The sequence below is a fragment of the Nothoprocta perdicaria genome, unplaced genomic scaffold, assembly GCF_003342845.1.
Source record: "Nothoprocta perdicaria isolate Ctin4 unplaced genomic scaffold, notPer1 scaffold_9, whole genome shotgun sequence".
Classification (NCBI taxonomy): Eukaryota; Metazoa; Chordata; class Aves; order Tinamiformes; family Tinamidae; genus Nothoprocta; species Nothoprocta perdicaria.
The window spans coordinates 2035467-2055527 of NW_020456198.1; the positions used below are offsets into that span (position 1 = coordinate 2035467).

General features: G+C 47.1%; 1 long non-coding RNA gene across 2 annotated transcripts; it reads right to left on the reverse strand.

Annotated features, from left to right (window-relative positions):
* Nucleotides 1-3370: 3370 nt before the first annotated feature.
* Nucleotides 3371-19514, reverse strand: LOC112958777. 2 transcript variants are annotated; one of them, XR_003251496.1, is made up of 5 exons: nucleotides 19459-19514; nucleotides 18696-18776; nucleotides 11270-11369; nucleotides 10988-11164; nucleotides 3371-3680 (listed from the first exon to the last, which is right to left on the reverse strand). It is a non-coding gene; the product is annotated as an uncharacterized LOC112958777 (long non-coding RNA). The 2 variants fall into 2 exon arrangements; XR_003251495.1 differs by lacking the exon at nucleotides 3371-3680 and having other exon boundaries at nucleotides 10634-11164.
* Nucleotides 19515-20061: the final 547 nt, after the last annotated feature.

Consider the following 20061-nt stretch of genomic DNA (forward strand, 5'->3'; position numbering starts at 1 on the left):
CTCCCCTTGTGATTCCAGTTTTTTTGCCGGGCTTACATTTTTCCTTGGCCTCTAGCACTCTGTTGTGGCTTGGCCTAACTCAGTACAGTATTTAGAGCAAAAAAGCATTTATTATCGAGTCCCTCACAGCTTTGGATTGCAGGCTTGAATGATGAAATTCTGATGGAGTAACTGCAAGGGTACATTAAAGAGAAGAAACGTTCAGCTGGATGTCATATACAGGAAAATGGGCAATTTGGGGGAAAGAGCAGGATCAGAGAGTTCTGCAAGGCAAAAAAAAGAAAAAAAAAGAAAGAAAACTCTCCTTGTTTGTGAGCATTTGAATTCTTCCATATTTGTGATGGCTTTTCTACATATTTCCAATTTCAGCTTCTGTGGGCAAACCCAGAAAACTTATTGCCTCCTACGGCTACCAAGGATCACAGAAAGCCCCGAATATTGCTAGGAAATCRGCAACCCTGGCCCAGGGAAATAGAAATTTACATTGGTCTCCTGCCATCAGCTCTGCCTCGCCTGCTCTCCTTGCTCGTCCTGGAGCAAGGCTGTGGAAAAGGCAGCAAAAAGGCAATTTTGGTGGCACATCGTGACACTGCTTTCACCTGGTACCATCGCTCTGCTCACCGAGCAGCTACTACTGATTTGCACCCACGAGACAGAGCAGCACTGCAGGATACCCCTGATAACCGTCAGCCAGACCAGTCTGGGGCCCGAGCCGAGGGACAACCAGAGTCCCCTAGATCACGATCTCCTCGTCACGAAGCAAAACGCTCCACGAGCAACTTTCGCTACCAGTCGTCACCGAGCATCATCGCGTGGCTCTGGGGACAAGGCAAGAGGGAGCCAGCAGGYCCCCTGCACCCACTGCCCTTCAATCCGCACAGGGCCAGGAGGAGACCCAAGGCTCCGAGTTGAGGGGACACCCACACGCGTGGAGTGGTCGATGGTGTCCCTGACCACCCCTTGGCAAGGCTGCAGCGCCCATCACCCCAGCCCCGGGGCTTTCCCCGGCACAGGCGCACAGAGGGACAGCGAGGAAGACCGGAGGTGAGCGGGTCACCTCCCCACGTGTAAGGCTACCTRGGAACACCTGGGAACAGGTTGCCCTGAGGCACCTCCAGGATGTCCAGGTGACTCAGGCCTAGTTCCTTCGAACCCCAGAACAGCAGTGCTGGCTCCCACGGAATGTCACGTGGGAACATGGCGTGGGAACAGAGCAACTCGGACAAGGGAAACGCAAAGGGACAATATTTAAGAGATGGACAAATATTCCCATGCTCCCTTACAGAGTTTTTTATTCAGTTCTCCCCAAGAAAAGTGAATGCTGCTGGGGTCCCAAGGTCAAAGGAGTTAATAGCTGGAACAGCTATAGATGGGAATGGTGATCACAAACTACGTCAAACGACCTAGTACCTCCGCTCCGTGCCCACACGGAGCAAAAGGCGCAGGCTGCAAGGCAGGCGAGGCAGCATCACAGCTCCTGCAGCCCCCCAGGCCTTCCCACCCGGGGGGGCAGCCAACCCCAGCACCCCAGCACGTTCCAACATTTCCAGGCAACCGGAGCAGCTCAATTCGAGCTCGGGCTGCCCCAAGGACAGACCCCAAGTGAGAGGCCCCACTCTGACAGCCCCTCAGCACAGCAGCAGGGGAGCAGCATGCTTTACTATGAGACCTCCAATGCTTCCTAACCATTCAGAGCACAAATAAAAACCCTTATTTACTCTCAAGCCTGCCTGACTGGGAGGAGGATACAGTCCATGTTTATTCTAGGACAAATTTAATATTTACCCTGCTCTTCACCTTTCAGCTAGGCACACAGATGCACGAAGAGCATCGCTCAAAAGCGAAAGCCAGAAACACAAGGCCGGGCCAACGCCAGACCGGATGACAAGTAAGACCCAGGCACAGCACCAACCTCACGCTGCGTAAGAGCGCRACGCAGCACGACGCGGGTCAGCACTAACCCAGGACACTGAAGGTACGGGCAGCCGGAGCGGCGGGGACACTCCGGGGGGCTTCCCCGAGGCGGCCACGGGCATTCGCCGCCTCTCCCCGGCACTGCGCGGGCTGCAGCGAGCGGGGCAGCGGCGGATCCCCGGCAAGGCTGCAGCGGAGCAAGGCGGCAGCCGCAGATAAGGRCGCCGCGCCCACCGCAACAAAACACAGCTACGCATTTATAAATAAATTAACAGAGCAGACAAGAACACGGCTGTATCCGAGGGAGAAGTTCCGCAAAGCGAGCGAACAAACGGAGAGCGGCGAAGAAGGACCCGGCGCGGGAAGCGCCGCGGGGGTCGCGCGGCCGCGGGCGGCACCTGCGCGGGCAGCGCCCCGGGACGCGCCGGCTCCGCGCCCGGGGGGCCGCGCTCCCCGCCGGCAGCCGCTCTTTCCTCCCTCCCTCCCCCCCTTTGTTTTCTTCTTTTGCAAAAATTAGAAGAAGCGACGCGGCGGCAGCGGCCGCTTGGGGCCTGCTCCGCGGCGGCTCCGCGCGGCCTGCGCGCTCGCCTACCTGCTCTTCAGCGGCTGGCTCTTGAGCTCGTAGTAGGTCTTGGGCTCCTCGTGGAACTCCTCGCCCACCTCGAAGTCCGGCACGATCCCCGACTCCGCCTGCATGGTCGCTGCTGCCGGGAGGGGAGCGCAGGGAGCGGAGCGCAGCGCAGCGAGCGCGGCCTCGGCTCCCGCACACGCGCAGCGCGGCGCGGACCGCCCCGTCCCGCCCCGCCGCCCTTGTAGCCGCCCCGGGGCCGGGCCGGGCCGCCCGCCCCCGCGCACCTGCCCCTGAGCTCACTGCCACGTCACGGCCTCTCGGCGTGACGTCACGCGGCGCCCAGCTGAGGGGACTTGGCGCTCCTCGCTGTCTCCAGGCACAGAAGTGACAGGGAGGCTCGTCCCAAGCCTGGCTGCGCGGGAGACACTGGAACCGGCAGCGCTGGGAGCTCTGCCTTCAAACTTGTGTGTTTGAAACGACAAAAAACTCATAAGGAGCATTAAAGGCACTGTAATAAATTTCCTTAAATARCCAAGGCCCAGATTATTTGCTACAGAAATTCTTCACGGCTCCTGGTCTCCCAGGTTGGCTCCAGGAGGATCAGGGAACCATGTGCTCCTGCATTCCCAATCAGTGAACATGGGGGAGCAGCTGGTGCCAGGTGGCAGCGAGATGGAGGACAGGGCAGCTTGTCCGACCAGCCCCTCCACGTGCTACCAAGGCAAGGGGCATCGCTGGCACGAGCRCTGGTGGGTTTCTCCCCTTCCCAATCCAGCAGCAAATCGCCTTCCTCGGCCACATCCTGTCCTCTTGCCCTCTGTGACACCAGGGCCATGGGAACCATCCAGCTCAGAGAGGAATTACAGCRTTTAATCCGTGACGTTCCCCTGCCGCTCTGGCTTCACTAAACACCTAAGACTTGGTCTTGACCCAAGACGTGGACAAGAATGTTGGGATCGCTCTGATGCCTCTTGATAACACCGGAGTCATCAAGAACAGTAAGCAGTGTCACTAAAGTCACAGTGTTGCCACTCTATTGATGTCCAGCCACCTACTCCAGCAGACAGGACAAGTGTTTTCCACGTTCCCTTTGCTGTGTTCAAAGCTGGAGCCCAGGAGGGGACCCAGATTTTCCCCGTYGACACCTGGAGAAGCAGTGGCTCAGCTCACCTCAGGAAACAGAAGTTTTGATGATCTAAAACCAAGCAAGAATTTGAGCGTTAGAKCCCAGGTTATTACTCATCTGCCAAGTTCTATGCCGTGACTACAGCAGCAGGAGTAATTACTTTAATGAATCAGACACGACAACTTGGATTAGGCCCTGAAGAATGTTCTTTTGAGCCCACATGGGCAGATGGCTGGAATAGCTTACCAGGAGGCTTGCTAACAATGCTTTTGGCAAAAAAAAATAACAACAATATGTATTAAAAAAAAAAAACCCACTGCGAAAGACATTTACAGCCTGAGCCACTCTGACTGCTTGAGTCAGGTGCAGTTCCTGCAGACCTTTCAGGTCAGATGCAAGGAGGAGGCAGCAGGACCCTTCAGTTTGCAATAAGTTTGTTTATTTTTCCAGGTGTAAATGTAAAGCATTCTCTTCTGCTGCTTGACGTAAACAGCTTATGAGCTTTCTGCTCTGTTTTCATTACAGCATCGCTCCTAAAGAGCTAAGATTGATTGTGTCGATCCATGTCGTGGGAGATGCTGCTCCACTTGAGATACTGCAGCCTGAGGAGTGCTTGTGTGCAGAGCTCATGGAAGGACTGAAATCTAGCTCCTTTTTGTCACTTCTCAAAGCTTTTATTCCATTCCTTGATCCCTCTTCTCTGRAGTGATTCAAATCTGTCAGGCTCTGCTCAAGCGAAGGCGATTTCTCATTGAGCCTGGCTAATGGAGATCTCACACAGAGTCCTCAGAGAAGCAGAGGCCATTTGGTTTTACAAGGTTTTTGGAGTTTCTCTTTCAGCGGTGAGGAACAGCACTTCCCCCCTGCCCAAGCAGGATGTTTATACATAAGCACACCCCAAAACAAACATGATGCTCAAAGGTGAGTTCAACAGTATTGCACTTAGAGTGCCATAAAAATAAAGACAATAAAATTAGAACCAAAATACAAAATGCAGAATAGATGAAAGCAAAGTTGTATAAGACAGTTAAGATTTCTGCATATTTATTCACAGTCACGTGTTTTTCAGGCCTKGATCTCAGACTGCTTTAGGAAGGCACAACTGTTCGCCTAGGAAAGTGAGGAGCAGAACACAGAGAGGTTATTTGTCAAACATCAACTCGGCAGCAGAACCTGGACTTTAATCTGCTGTTTGTATTACRGGCATAACCCTACTAACACGAAGGGTTTCTGCAACATCGTCCCTCCACTGGTGGCAATGGCCTGTGACCGAGTCCTAAACTCCATGTACCAGCTAAAATCAGGTCTCATCAGTGACCACTCACGTGCTGAGAGTTACAGACCATACAGACATTGGCTGCAACATATCTGTGGGCCAGCCTGAATCTGGATTAAGCAAAGGAAAACRTATGTCTGCCCTTGGCAGTTTGTTCTCATGTTTGATCACCTTCACAGACCCCTGATGTCTGATCTCTAATTTCAGACGGGTCTGAAATTTCAGCCTGCTTTTTGGTTAAACTTCTTTTTGCTTTTCTACAGCTTCTATGCTACAGCAGTTAAACTAGTAATGGGGTGTTATTTTCTGCCATGAAAGCAATTATTCCTCAAGCYTATAGCTAGGTCTTTTTGATAAACTCTGTAGACTGAGTCCTTTAAAATCTCTCCCAAAAGGCCCCTTTTCCAATCCAGGATTGCCATTTCCTTGACACGCTTTAGCAGTGCACACCTATCCAGTGCTAGGAGCCATTAGGAAAAACAAATCCCGAGAGCAGATGRCAAAGGGGTCAGGGAAGAAGCCGAGGCAGGGAGCTCTGACTTCTGCTCACTGCAYCGGAGCTGGAGCTGGTAATGGAAACACCAGTCCTGGGTGTTTCTTGGACAGCCTTCAAGGAGTGCAGATTTCAGGAGCCCCTGCTGCTCCTCGCTCTGCCGCAGCACCTCCCGTGATTCCAGCAACAATTCCTGGAGAATTCCTAGGAGATGGGGACAGGCTGCAATCATATCAGACAGAGCAGCCCTTCTYCTCCATGTTTACTCTTTGCATGTCCTTCATTTGCAGTATCTTCACTTGTAATTCTCATAATTTGCGTTTTTCTTCCTCTGGCGTATGTACTATTTTAAATCACTTCTCCTCTTCAGGCTGGGGATCTCTGGTTTGCATCAGGCCATACCAAAATAGTTTATTTTCTCTATCAGGCCTAAAATTGTGACACAACACAGCAGATTTCCCAGTTTGCAAGAATTCCCCCAACAACTGTTTGTGCATTCATCTGAGGGGAGAAGGAAGCAGTCAATGCTGCTATTCAAAAAGGGAAAGACATGTGACTTAATTTTGAAGAAAGTTCTCAGACCCTTGTATTCATGCTCAGCATGATACACCATGAAATCCAAGAAAAGAGCACAATTTACCCTGCAGACTAAAACACAGCGAGTCATTATCGCCCTGTATCTCTGTGCAAGCAGAAGACTTATTTAAAAGTTTTCAGCACTGAATAAAGAAAGGTGGCATTTAAGCTCAGTCTTCCAACATGTAAGATGGGAGGCACAGGGACACATGATGGTGAACCTCTCTGTCCTCTTTCTATGCCCAGCCAGCTGCAGACCTGCAGCTAAAATCTCCCATCCCTGATGCTTCAGGAGAAATCCGGCTCCCGTTTGGGATAGACAGCTGAGAGGGATCAAACCTGGGAGATTTTACATGCTGCCTTCTGAGAAAGTTCTGCTGTGCATAAATCACAGGTTGTCAGGGAGTGACCATTTGGCCCCATTGCCACGAGACTGGCCCATAGCATATCTGCAACATGGCATGGAAAGCAGCAGCCAGATAACCACTTYGCTCTGTTAGCTTGCRTGCGGGGTAGGGGAACACCCCAAGAGAAATAAGCAGTGCTCGTATTTTAAAGGGCATTTTCTATTTTATAGTATATTTTCTAAGATTATTTCATTAGTTTGGACATTCAAAGTCTGAAATGTTCAAATGCAGCATGGTTTTATCAACAAACTGTAGATTATTAATTCCACAGCTGTGGCTCCAAGTGAACTGTATTACGTCAATGAATCATGAACTGATTCCTAGCCATTCCATTCTGCACCTATACCATGTTTTTCCTCACTAAAGGGATAGGAAGTGGAAGAACTCAATGGGGAAGTAGAGAATCTCTGCTGTTCAATATCCTTGTTTTTATTTTCACATGTTCCTCTTTCCAGACGCTAACTCATGATACTGGTTAGCAACGGCGCAAACAGAAGCTGCAATAGCAATGTCATCCTGACTTTGCTTTAGGAAGAAAACAAAATCTTTGATCAGGAATAGGTCCTTSCTTCTGTTTTTTTCATGAGAAGAGCTTTTATGTTTTCACATCAGAGCCCGAGCTTGCAGTGCAAGGCAGACATTCCTAGATGCCAAAAGAGGATGTCAAGGAGTTACAACCACCAGTCAAGGTGACAAATTGTGGATGATCATCCCTGCTCCAAGGAGAGTGTCAGGTAAAGGAGTTGCAGGGAGGACTAAAGACTCTCACATTCCTCTGTGATCCAGGGAGGAGTATCTAACAGATCCCTACAAAACCATCTCCCCAACGTGCTAGCCTCTTACCCTGGGTATTCTGGTGCACTCACAAGCAGAAGAGGGTGAAGTTCACCTTTTCTGCCAACAAAAGCTAAGGCTTTGCTAAACTAACATGACTTGAACAATGACCACTCTGAGAAAGACAAATTCAAGACTGGGAGCAACCATTTAAACTCAGAAAAATTACATGGAATAAAGTCTGTGAGGGCAGTACTATGTGGCCAGCCCAGGGTTACAAACCCAGTTAGTTAAGCTGGTGCAAAGGCCAAAATGGGCACACAAACCAGGTTAATCCCTCACTTTTGCTGCTTCCTTGTGATTTAGTACATTGCCAGCTGAACAGATTATAGAGTTAACTGGTTTAAACACCAGCCCGCTTGCATCCCCCCACAAGCCCCAGGTCCCCTCCTCTGCCTTCTCCCCTTGCCCAAGATACTGCAGCTCGGCAGCATCAGCAACATGTAGGTCTAAATCAGTCCCAGCAAATCCAATTATAAAAGATGAGATCAAAGCCCCAGGCCATTTTACACAACGTGTGGAGTCTTGCAATTTAAGGGGCAGATGTTTGTTTCATTTCCTCCCAATTTGGGATGGAGGAGCACAGATTTTTTTGTGAAAACTTTCGACAGTTTTCTATTTTAATGCAGTCCTGCGAATGCTTTGGGTGCTTCATCTGTCTTTAAGAGATTTGCTCCAAGCATTTTTCTGATAACAAGACATTTTTTAAAGGAGTTCAGGATTATACATCAAAACCATGAGTATCTGTAGTCACAAAATGTGAAAAAGTGCAAAAAGACCCATCCTCMTTTCTGATTCCCACCCAGCCTTCACACAAGTGCCATGAAACACAAACCCTCCCAAAATACCCCAAGAGATGCTTTTTCCACTGAAAGTTAAAATCCCTTTCAGTTTGTCTCATGTTCAGTATTTCTACATCTTTCTATGTCATCACCTAAAAGTTTGGCTTTCAAATCCCAATGAAGCAGCAAGAGAAGCAGAAATACTAAACAACAACAAAAAACCTAAACCCTCTTCAGTGCCTAAGGCTTGCTGAGGGTTGTGTGTTTTTTAAAGAGGAGGAATTAAAGGATAAGGGCAATTTGCTGAATCTGTGTTACCTTTCACACTCGTGGATGTGCCAAATGGATGCTCTCAGCTAGCAAAACAGAGTGGTAGGGGTTTTAAATCCATATTATGCAGAAATAAGTGGTAGCAAAAAGGGTCAAAATCATGGACAGTTGAGATGAAAATTGTCTGAAAAAAAAAAAAGATATCCCAGGGCTCTGGCTGATCAGTAAGTGCCTTTCTCAGCCTTTCTCATAATGCCTGTCTACTGCAGGAAAAAAAATATGGGGATTTAATACATTTTTTTCTTTTTGTCTCAGCAGGTTGCCATTTCATCTGACAAGAGGCAGTGCAAAGCTAGAATGAATAATTTATGGAGGATTTTTTCCTTAAAGGCCAATTAAAAAAAAGAAAATGGAAAAAGGAAAACAATTGGAAAAAGGAAAGGAAAAAGGAAAGAAGGCTGCAGGCCCTGTCCCTCCCAGTGACACGATAACCTGGACCCAGGCTGACCRTGAGCCTGTGGCAGCCCCGCGGGCTGTTTGTGGAGGACGGTGCCCGATTCACCAGTCCCAGGCGTTCGTTGCAGACCCAGCTCTGAGGTGCTGACACTGCCAGGACAGATCTCGTGCTGCAGAATGGAGAGACAGCCCTTTCCCTCTGCACAACTCCAGGGTGAACTGCATCTTTCTTCATATTCATACAGCTCCCTGCAAAACAGCTTTAACCGTTACTGCTGGTTTCGGAGGGCTGATCTTGGCAGCCCTTGGAGAGCCCTGATACCAGACCATTTTGTATCATAGCAGACTTCAGAACGAGTAGCAGAGTCTGGACCAAATTTTGCACAGCTAATGGACTATAATACAGGAACATACATGTAGTTTAACCTTCCACATCCTGCCTGATAATGTAACATAGGAGAACAAAGTATTCAAATCACTTCAAATGGACTCATTCTTTTAGCACAGAAGCTTTTGGATATGGCTAAAGTGAATTACCTTCCCTCCAYGGAACTGGAGGATAAGAAATCCAGAACTGGAGCTCCCACTATCTGTTCTCTCAGAAGCTAATGCTGTCACTCTGGCAAAAAGGAATTTTAAAAGCACACACTGTACTGTAGYGGGAGAGATTTTGGCCCTAAATTATCCTGGTGTGCACATCACAGACATCAGAATTGCTGGGTGCTGCTTTAAAAATAAGGGGCAACTCTGGAGGTGGCAAAAAGTTGTCTCAGGTAGAATGCAAAACTGYATTATTTACAACAATATGTTTTTTTCCGTATATTATTAGAGAACATGGCAAGAGATGCAGTCACTGGTGCTTCTGCACCTCTTAAGTGTTCCTAAAGCTTTCGTTGATGTTAGCAAGTCTATTAATAAGCGCTGCCAGCAATCAGACTTGCTGCACAAGCGGGGCGGGGAAGTGTTGGTGACATCTTGTTCCAGCTGAAAGTTACATAAAAACCTCTATACCTTCTTTTTAAAAGCATTGGCATCATCAGCAAATGTAAATATGCAATCATTGCACCTTGTAATAACTGGGAAGGCGCAGGCCCAGCAAGCACTGCAAATCATGCTTCATTAATGGTGAGAAAACAGGATTCAAGCCTGGCTGTCCTATTATCACCAATATCCAGCAGCGTATCCAAAGGCAAAGAAAAGGACAYGTCCCCTTACAAGCAGGCTCTGTTCCTTTTGGTTTCAAATGCGTGACTACGCATGAACTTAAACCTTGGTATGAACTTCAGCATTTTCCTGTCTAGCAGCTCTCAGGGCCATTGGCTCCTCTTGCAAGCGTGGTGGGTTTTACTCTGGATTTGCACAGCCAGGTCGTGCCGTTGCCGACTTCAAACGCGTTTGAAACCCCAGCAGCACTCCCAGGAGATGCTGTCTGAGCTCACTGCAAACTGCTAATGCTGGAAAGATTGTGTAGACCTCATTAAGAAATAGTTTTGTTCTTGAGCGCCTGTCTTTTTTAAAGCACCCAGGAGACAACAAAACCACCACATTTCCTCTTTGCACTCAGTTTTCTGATCGGGCGCCTGAAGAGTTCACTGCCAGATGTTGCCCTGATTTCATCCAGTTCATGTGACACAGGCACCAATGCCAGCAGCTGTGCTGGCCTGTGATGTCAATGCACAGAAAGGCCAAAAGTGCTCCACATTTAGCTCCCTGGAGCAAACATGCAAGATCACATAGTTTAGATACAATATTTCAGTTGGATTTCTAAACAGCTCATGCCACATGTCTTGCTTAAGCCACCAAGCATCAAGCTGCTCCTTAAGCATCACACCACCCCCATGCTTATTCTTATGTTGATTCATCTTTCTTGCGCATCCACCATGCTCGTGACAATATTTAGATATAATGTAAGCAAAGAAATAAATGGGAAAACTAAAGAATTGTGCTTTTTTTTTTCCCATTGGAAGCAATTCCATTACTACAATACGGAGAGAAATGATTTAAAACTATGCCATGCATGTGTTTCTGGTCTCCTCTGCACTCGGCATTGGGAAATAGTTCACTGTGGACAATGGCACTGTTCACATTTCAGCATTTCCTGCTTCCTTGCATTTCCATGTAGATGCCTTACAAGAATCCACAGACAAAAGCTATGGAATATCAAATCAAACAGTGGTGGGAAACACGTGCTGRAAGGCAGGGATGGCCTCATGCAGAGAAGTCACCGTATGGGTAAGGAAGGGCACAACCCAGCTCTTTTCTCCATCCTCATTTCTACTTACAGTTGCATGTTCCTGACATATCTATTCAAATGTTGCTCCTTYTTTATTTCAGGGAAGATGAATGGAAAACCTCCCTAAAGAACCCTCGGTTCAGTAGCATCCTCTGCTGCTGTCAAGTTTTTGATCCATCCAAGGCTTGAGGAGAGCTCTCCAGTACCACAAGCCAGAAGGGACCAGCTGGAAAAATACAGGAAGCACCGAAAGACTCATTAGGGAAAGCAGAGGACACTGAGTTGTGCTGTAGGTGGATCAGATTTGCTAAGCACTAGTCTGCAGCAGTACCTCAATATATTCCTTGGCCAGTGAGAAGGAATCTTGTCCTCTGGTAGAAAGGGAACATTAAAAATGAGAAAGCAGCTGAGGGGAATTCCAGAGAACTGGCCTGGGGAACAGGAAAAAAAATTATTACATGTCTGGTCTGCACCTGACCRACATTTCACTCTTAAAAATGCTCCCAGTAGATAAATTCTTATAAAGGGGTGGAAGTCATATGATTCAAACACATGTTGAATAAGAAACCACATAAATGAAAGTATCAAGGATGCATTGAGTGATGAGGCACTGCAGCTCTATTCCGTAAACATTTTTCTATCTTTTTTTTTTTTTTTTTCAAAGGAGAATCATGTGCCTTGGACAAAAATGCTGCTTGCTTTTGGAACAACTCTACTAAAATCCAATAAGCTGCACAGTCACCCCCAGTGGGGTCTGAAACTTGCTTTAGGCTGCTTTATGTTCTCAGGACCTATTTCTTCCAGCAAAGTTCTCATGTTGTGTCCRCACCCCCTGGCAGCAAGCGAGCCAGGGAAGAGCCCTGGGCCCGGGCTCTGGTTCCTGCTGGCTCGAGTGCGGGTCAGAAAGTCTTTCCAAATGGTTTTTCACTCACCAGAATTAGATCACCCATGGGGGAGAAACACCCCCCTGCAGCCTCTGAGAGTGAGAAACTTCCTACGCGAGCTGCATGGGACTGGCAGCATGGATAAATGCCGCTCCAAGCACCCTCCCCGCCTCCAGGCTCCTCTGGAGGAGGCAAAGGCAGCAGGATATTTCCATTCCCATCACAAGATTTTTCCTTTCCCTCACTCCCGGCTTATCTGGACCATCTCCAGCCACAGTGGAAGTGGGAATTATTTTAATATCTGCACACCGGGTGCAGGAGGAGCCCCAAAACTGCTTTTGCAGTGTGCACACCACTGAGACATGGCAGGGGCAGCTCAACATCTCTGCCCTGAAGTGCTCTGCAGCACATGGACCTTCCTACCACGTGGATGCGGGATACCACACAGCTCAAAAAGCCACAAATACGCTCACTGGAACTGTCACATGGGTGGCAAAACTAGTTCTTCGAACATGGCTGATGAATTTTCCAGTCCTCATGCTCTGCATTACCAAAGTGCTGCTTGTCACACTTATCACCCAGACATTATCAGTCAGGGCTAGCCCCCCTGGTGACACAAGCGGCTGTCAGTATAAAGAATTCCTAGCATGAATTCAGATACCACAAGACCTACAGAAACTGTTTGGAGTATTTTTTGCTCCTTTAGATGTTTCCCCTTCCAACATCTAATCTCAGCCAGTGGAACCCAGACAATAGCAGGAAGCCAACTTGATTACAATAGAGGGAAAGAAATCCTTCAAATTTGGATTACTAATATGCTCTCACATTCAGCTGGGCAGAATTCTAGCACAGCCTTAAGGACATTTACCTTGAATTTTGCATTAATATGTATGTATCCCTAGCATTTCCCATGGAATTGCAAACTATGGACTCTGAACATCTTCATATACCCCCTCCTGCACACACCAGCTCTTTACTCACGAGGAATATTTGTGTAGGCCTAATGATGTCACTAGGATTATTTCTTCAGGAAAGCACTACTCAACATGAGTAAGAGGATTGCTCTTCAACAGAGAGGGAGATGGACAAGAAAACCTAACATTAGTACCTCTCCAAAGGATGCACTCTTGCCTCTCCAATACTTTCCTGGAGCCTTTTCCCTGCCCCAGGGGACGTAGCCGCCCATCTAGACATGAGGCCAGGCAGGATGCCCAAGTTTCAGCACAATTATTCTTCGTTGAGGAGTCCCTTGAACCACCATCACCAGACACCTCCCATCCACCCTCCTCTTTGAAAAACCTCATTACTTATCTCACTAAAGCAAGGCTTTCTGCTGCAAAATATCRTTACACCTAGATCTGTATTCCAAGTCATTTTAAACCTATGGCTTCTCTACAGGTGCTCTAGCAAGTATTGCATCCCAAGCACAGAGGCACCCAAGCATAGAAGCTGGCTGAAATCACAAGCGAAAACTCAACCATCTGTTTAAAAAAATGTGAGGCCATTGACTCATTATTTTCATCTAACTTTACCCACACAATAAAAATGTACTCTGCCTGGAGAACAACATCAACATGTGTGGGAGGATGATCTCTCTACAAGATGTGGGGGGATGTCACAGTTGATAGCATCTCTCCTAAGGGTTTGTATGAAGATCTGTCAGGACAGAGCTGGTACTTGCCATGATTGCACTGGGGTCTGCAGAGCCTCTGGGCCATTCTCTCCCATAATAATAGGGAAACATCTTCTCGTCCAGCAACAGCAGTGCTAAGGGGTGAAAGCTCCTTTGCTTTTACCTTGGTGATTTAGAGCTTTTTTTTTTTTTAATTTTAGAAACTTTAAATTTGTAAATTGTAATTTGAATTGTAAAAAAGAGATCAAAAAGTATAAGCATCATCCCCTTCCCTCCCCTGCTTTCTGCAGTCCCATCAGGCAGCTGCCAGATTATCTGAGATTCTATTAATCCTGTGGGATTACTCACAGGCTGGTCAGAGCCATTCAGAACAACTTCTCCAGACAAGTAGGAGTGAAAGCTGGTGAGGACTAGCTTAACGGAGTGCAGCTTGGTTCATGGAAGCTGCTGAAGAAAATAAATAAAGAGGAAAACTAGATCTCGGACGAGGTCAGATTTGAAAGTTGAAGTCTCCTGCTTATGAGCTCACCATGCCCTATTGAGCAAGCAGAAGGAAAAAAAAATTTCCCTCAACAGCATGACTTTAAGAAAGGAAGTTGTGTGGGCAGAAGCCCCGGAGTGCCTCTAAATACAGTGATGTCTTCTCCTGCTGCATGCAGGCTTGGGAGCACTTGCTCTCTTCCAGTTGGGGAAATTTCAGTGGCAAGATGGAGGAAGGAAAATATTTAGTGCCGCCTGCTTTTAAGTCATTTATTTCTAATGCCAATTATGACTCCAGCTACATTTTTTTTTATTGCTACTTCTCATGCACTTTATTTATTGTAACTTCCTTTTTTTGAGTGGGCTGTTTATTTTTAAGCAAGTGTTGATACATTTTTCACTAGATTACTAATAGCCACGTGCTCTGGCTGCTGAAGCTGAATAAGCTGATGTAACCGCAGGTCAAGATCTGAGCTTCTGCCTTTGCCTGTCCCCGAGTAAATATACAAAGCATGAACTCAAGGTTTCCTGCAAGAGCCCTGTGTTCTATGCACTGCCAACTGAGAAGACAAGTCAAAGTCCCACTTCCAGGAAGGCCACCAGGCCTCTGTTGGAAAAGGTAGGAATGAGGATTAACAAAGCRAAGCTCTCCTCTGCCATCAATAAGGCTTTCCAAAGCACAGGGTTAAGGCAGATGTTTGCATTTTAAGTAAACTCTTTTGCACCAGCTCCTGTTTGAGATGCAGTTAATAACAATTCACAAATCTGCGTCTCAAAARCTTTGAAAATGCTTTGCCAAAGTGATACAGATGGCTTACTGCAATCCCCGACTCAGTCGGCTAAGTTATTTTGCAGCATACACCTGAAGTGCAGGGCCCTTCATGCTCTCCTGGCATTAGGCATTTGGGGCAATTTAGGGTTTCCCTTGTCCAGCAAAACCTTCTCCAAGCAGTRTGTGCTGTCTTAGAGCCCAGCTCCAACCACCCTACTCCCAGCCAGGTATTTAATCCTGCTGAGGGTTTATGACACATGCAATATGTGGCTTTTGTTTYGGACCTCACTCAGGTAAAATCCCTTGTCCTGATAAGAACATTATTTCCTCACCATTTTCAGTTGTTGCTATTATTTCAGGACTTAGTATGCCTTTGAGTGATTGGTTAATATTTATTGAAAAATGATTGTTTTTCAGTGTTCAAAGTGAAGATTCCTTGGGATGAGTCTACTCCAAATTCCTCTGAAGCCAGAGGTCTGGGTTGGCCTTTGAAGCCAATATGCTTTGGATCAAGTCTTCARCACATTGAGCAATTTTCCATTCTTTTGCATGAAAACAGTTTTACCAGTTACAGGGTGGAAAAGGGCAGCTGTGGTTGCCAAACAGCTCTCAGCACAGCATCAGTCCRTTCATTTAAAGGCCCTGTTGTCGGGGTCATCTTCCAAAGCGGGTCTGCTCTGTATGAACTTTCAGATCTGGAGGCCATGCTTGAACTTCTTCATTTGATAAGATCARTTCAGAGGGTTTTTCTAACTTCTCTGTTTAGGGAAGATGTATTTCTCTTGRCCACTTTCTGGTAGAGGTACCCTAGAGGCTCTGTAGAAACTTGACAGCTTCTATTTTAGCAAGACAGATTAATCAAGCTCTTAGTTAACAGAGCACAAGATTAGTCTATTGCTCTTAAAAGAACTAAGGAATACACAAGTTTTTCCAACAAGCTCAGGTTCCCTTAAGATCTGCACAATCATGCCTTGCTTTATAGTAAGTGTCTAAACCCCAATATTCAGGTTTGACCTCAAGCCTAGTGGGAGATGACAGCTGGCTTTTAAATCTGGTTTTCAGCTGGTTTAAATTGGGAGAGAAGCAGAGCATCCCTCCTCTGCTGTTCAGCTGCATCCACGGCAGATGGAGCTGCTGCCTAAATGTTCACTGGGAGCCTGCAGCGCTTCCAGCCCTGCTGGAATGACTCGGGCACGGGATCCAAGGGATGTCACATTGAAGGAAGAGCCCAATGCCAACATTACCTCACATCTTTCCCTTCCTATTTCTGCCTGCCCAAAGGGCCTTTCAGTGCTAACTAAGTCTCTGCAAGTCTCAGCTATAAAGCAGGCTGGGAGCAAGCATCTTTCAGGATGCATCAAGCATTTACAGGCAATTCAGTCACTACCATAGGTAAGTCAGGCCAGTCCTATAGCAGGGAAATAGAGTTTTCCTGTGTAGATATGTTTGGGCTATATCCTTTAAAAAATGCTTYTGGCTTGATATATTCCACTTTCTAATCAAAGGTGTTGCCATCTACTTATTTATAATTCAAAGAGGGCACTGCTTCCCCACCCACCCCACGGCAGCAAGAACATAAGGTTTTCAGAAGCAACAGAGGAGAAGCTCATTTTCTATGAGAAACTGACTGGGTTGATTCCCTGCCCCCTGGACTGATCAACATCTGCTGAGCCAAATTGGATCATGTTCTGGAGCAAGCTGCAGCCCCCACTGAAAACAACTGTATAACTTCCACAAAGTCGATATCCGATAGCATGAATTCCTCACCATATAAAGCAACACTTTGGTTCTAAATAATGAGGTAGAAACATATGGCTCTTTCAGAAGAACTAATGAGATGAAGCCCTTTGAACATCTACTGGAAGTTACCAGCTGCTGCTGAAACCCTGAGAGGAGCCTCACTTGCCTTGTGGTCTGTCAGCAAATCCCACTTCCTRTAACAAGACTGCCCTTGGAGTTATGCTATCAGGCATCCTTAAAAGGATCTTCCAAATTACACTTGAAGGCCAGTAGCTCATTTGATGTCACCACCTAAGCTCCATTAAGTGAGTCAGGGTGAGTACCAGCAGCAATCCTATCCCAGGAGGGCTGCGAAGGCTCACAGGGGAGGTTACTCTGACTCTCCTATAGCGTCCCAGTCGCTCATGRTGTAACTTGCCATGTCAGTATCAAACAGTGGGGTTGCTGCCACCCCGTGGCATTTCCAGTTCCCGGGGAAGGCACAAGCTCCAGGCAGAAGCTGAGCRAGCTCCTGCCGCAGCAGTTTGGGTGTCCCCAGTGATTTTGTCCTCAGCTCTTTCCGTGGTGCTGCTAGGAGGCCCTGGAGAGGCAGCAGGTCCCCTGCAAACAGCCCTTTCCTTCATTGTGGTGCTCTTCATCAACACACTGCACACCTTGGCCAGAGCAGGAGGGCTCAAGTGAAGATTTTCAGGATAAGGCTCCTAAAACATCTTAATTTCTAAGGAGCAGGCATAGCGCTCTCCAGTCCGAGGCTCCCTATCAGCAAATGGATACCACAGCCGTGACCGAGTAGCACTGCTCACCGAGCAGAGGATTTCTGCATCAGTTCCAAGATGCTTTTAAGGCTGTCAGAAGCASCATCAAGGGTATTTAGTCTTATCACAAGCCTCTCCCCCTAGCATAAACACTAATAATAAGTAATACATTTGCAGGCAGTAACAGAACTATCCAGGGCATAATCTTTAACACAGATGCAGGTTTTTACTAAATTCCCTTCCAATCCAGCAAACAGATCTGCGAGACCTCAGCCATGTACCAGTACAATGTCTGGCTGAGGGCAGCAAACCCCTTTCTCCGCATAAAGCACCTTTCAGGACCAGAGCTTTAGTCTGCATTGATTGAATGAACAGATAGTTGCTGGCCCATAATGGGTTTTTGGAAGAGTATTTTCCATGCACAGCATTATTTTGATCCATTTCCAGATCAGATTCACCTTTTGTGCTCTCCAAAGAAATTACAAGCTCAAATATCATTGCAGGGAGCAACAGACTGAAGACATGCTGCTTTCGCTCATGTTTTAATACTCTTTTCCCCAAGAAATGACTCCTCTAATTTTACTGCTGTGCTCCCTCCTTGCCTAAACAAGCAGACAAAATTTGATACTTCACCAAGATATGTTCATGCTCTCCTGCATAATTTCTTGTGGTTTGAAGTGCCTCCAGATCAAAGTTAACCAGTGAGTGTCATCTGCCACCAATAGGTGCCATTACTTAAATATTTAGGTACTGTTACACCAGCCTGGTGGGGCAGTTAAGCATGRGCAGGAGGAAGGTCTTCAGTTCCCAAACAGAGATGCTGGACAAATAAATTTGGACATATTCATTCCAAAATTTAGAAGAATTACACAGGGAAAATAAAGGTAATCTTTATACAAGTGTAATTTGAGAACAGAGCCTTAAATATTTAAAGGGTCCCTGGCCACAGGTGCAACACACTGAAGTTATCAATGTTTTATATGGTACATAGTGAGTGGATGTTGACTCTAAAGCTTAATTTAGTAACAAGATTACTCAGAGAAAAATAATGTACTGAAAACCTTTATGTGAGGAGGAAATATGCCAAAAGTAAACTTGGCCAGTACACTTAATAGATAAAAACTTTTGTTTCTTTTTGAGAACTTAATTACATTTCCCATGAATTCATTTGTAATAACAGTAATAAGCACCATATATGGAAATATTCAATGAGCTGTTAGCAAGGTAATTTCCTGAATTTGGCTTACATCTTAATAATGTCTAAATCCAGCTAGATTTTAAAATACAGCTGGTATGTATTATTCCATTCAGAGCATAAGGGTGTGCAAGCAGTTACTTTCAAGCCTGTGTGTAAAATATACAAGTTTGGTGCTGCAAAATTGAGCTCTAGCACCTATAGAATGATACTTGATCAGATCATGAGAGGCATTGGGGAGAGCTGATGTTATTCCTTCTGTTCAAGGAGGAAGCCCTCAGCGAGGGCTGGCACCCACCTTAGACACTCTCCAATGTGCTCCTCTCTGGCTCGGGGAGTCACTGGCCAGAGGAGAGAGGGAGGCTTTGTATCAGACCACCTGGAAAGAAATAGAACAAGTTGTGAGGGACATTATGCTCTAGACTTTGCAATGAAAAGCATAGAGAGAAGGTGAGCAGCTGAAATGCAGAGGGTAATGGCAGTTGTGACACATGAGGTACCCAGCCACACACTGGGAAAGTCACAAGAACTCTCAGCAGGAGAGGGAGCAAAGGAAACACAGCRGATATTGACTCTCCAGGGTACCTGCCATCAACCCTGCAGCCTGGGCAGGAGGATACAACCAAACACACAGAAGGGSAGAGCCTGCTCAAAGCACCCAGCTCCCCAGGGGCTGCATTAAAGCCCCCATCAACAAACCCATGGATTTGTTCTCATCATTTTCAGTGCAATCCAGAACCAAATAGGAAGGGCAAGAGGAAACCCCCAGCAGGGCTCATTGTGCACGCAGTGATTTCAGCTACCAAAGCCATTACACATCTCAGAAGYGAGACTACATTTTACACCATGACTACGTGACAAAACTCCTCCACATCCTAGGGAGGACATGCAGTGAGTGGACTCAAAAGCTGGAGGGCAGGAAGCAACAGGGCTTCATTTRTAATCTCCTTTCCACAGTGGAGCCAGCGCTCCCCATACCACTGAGGGCCTGGCTCACTCCCCAGCACCTCCTGAAGGGCAGATGTGTGAGCCCAGCTGGCTCCTCTCCCTGCCTGACTCACCTGCCCCTTTGAGAGAGCAGGGAAAGTCCCATGAGATGCTGCCAGAGCCATCCTCTCCAAGGCTCCTCTGCTCCTCTCCTCCAAGGCAGCCTGCCAGCAGGCCYAACCCCTGCCTGGCCTCTAAAATACTCCGGGAGGAGGCCCAGCTTGTCCTCATTACCTGCACGATCACACTATTAGATCAGCATCTCTCCAGCTTCCAGGGCCTCTCTGGTCTTGATTATCCCACCCCTGCCCCAGCAGTGTTAATCTGACCTAATGAGGTGAGGGCCACGTCTCTAGTGATGAGACTGGAGCTGCTGCACTCTGAAGTCCTCCTCGCCCCACTGGGTATTTTGCTCTCCATGTGAGATTGGGCTTGCCTAAGGGTTTTTTTAATTGCTGCCCTGCTCTTTTGCGGGTATTTATTCCAGGGTCCTTAAAACTTCTTCCATCTAAAAGCCATGTGCCTGCAGAGGTAGCCTCACGTTGTGCCATGACTTCTTCATACCGAGGTTGGAGCAATCAGTGATCACAGCACAGAGAGCTCCAAGGCAAAGTGCAAGTCCTGAGGCGTGATAAGATTCTCAACTGCATGTTAATGACTTTAAAAAATAAAATAAG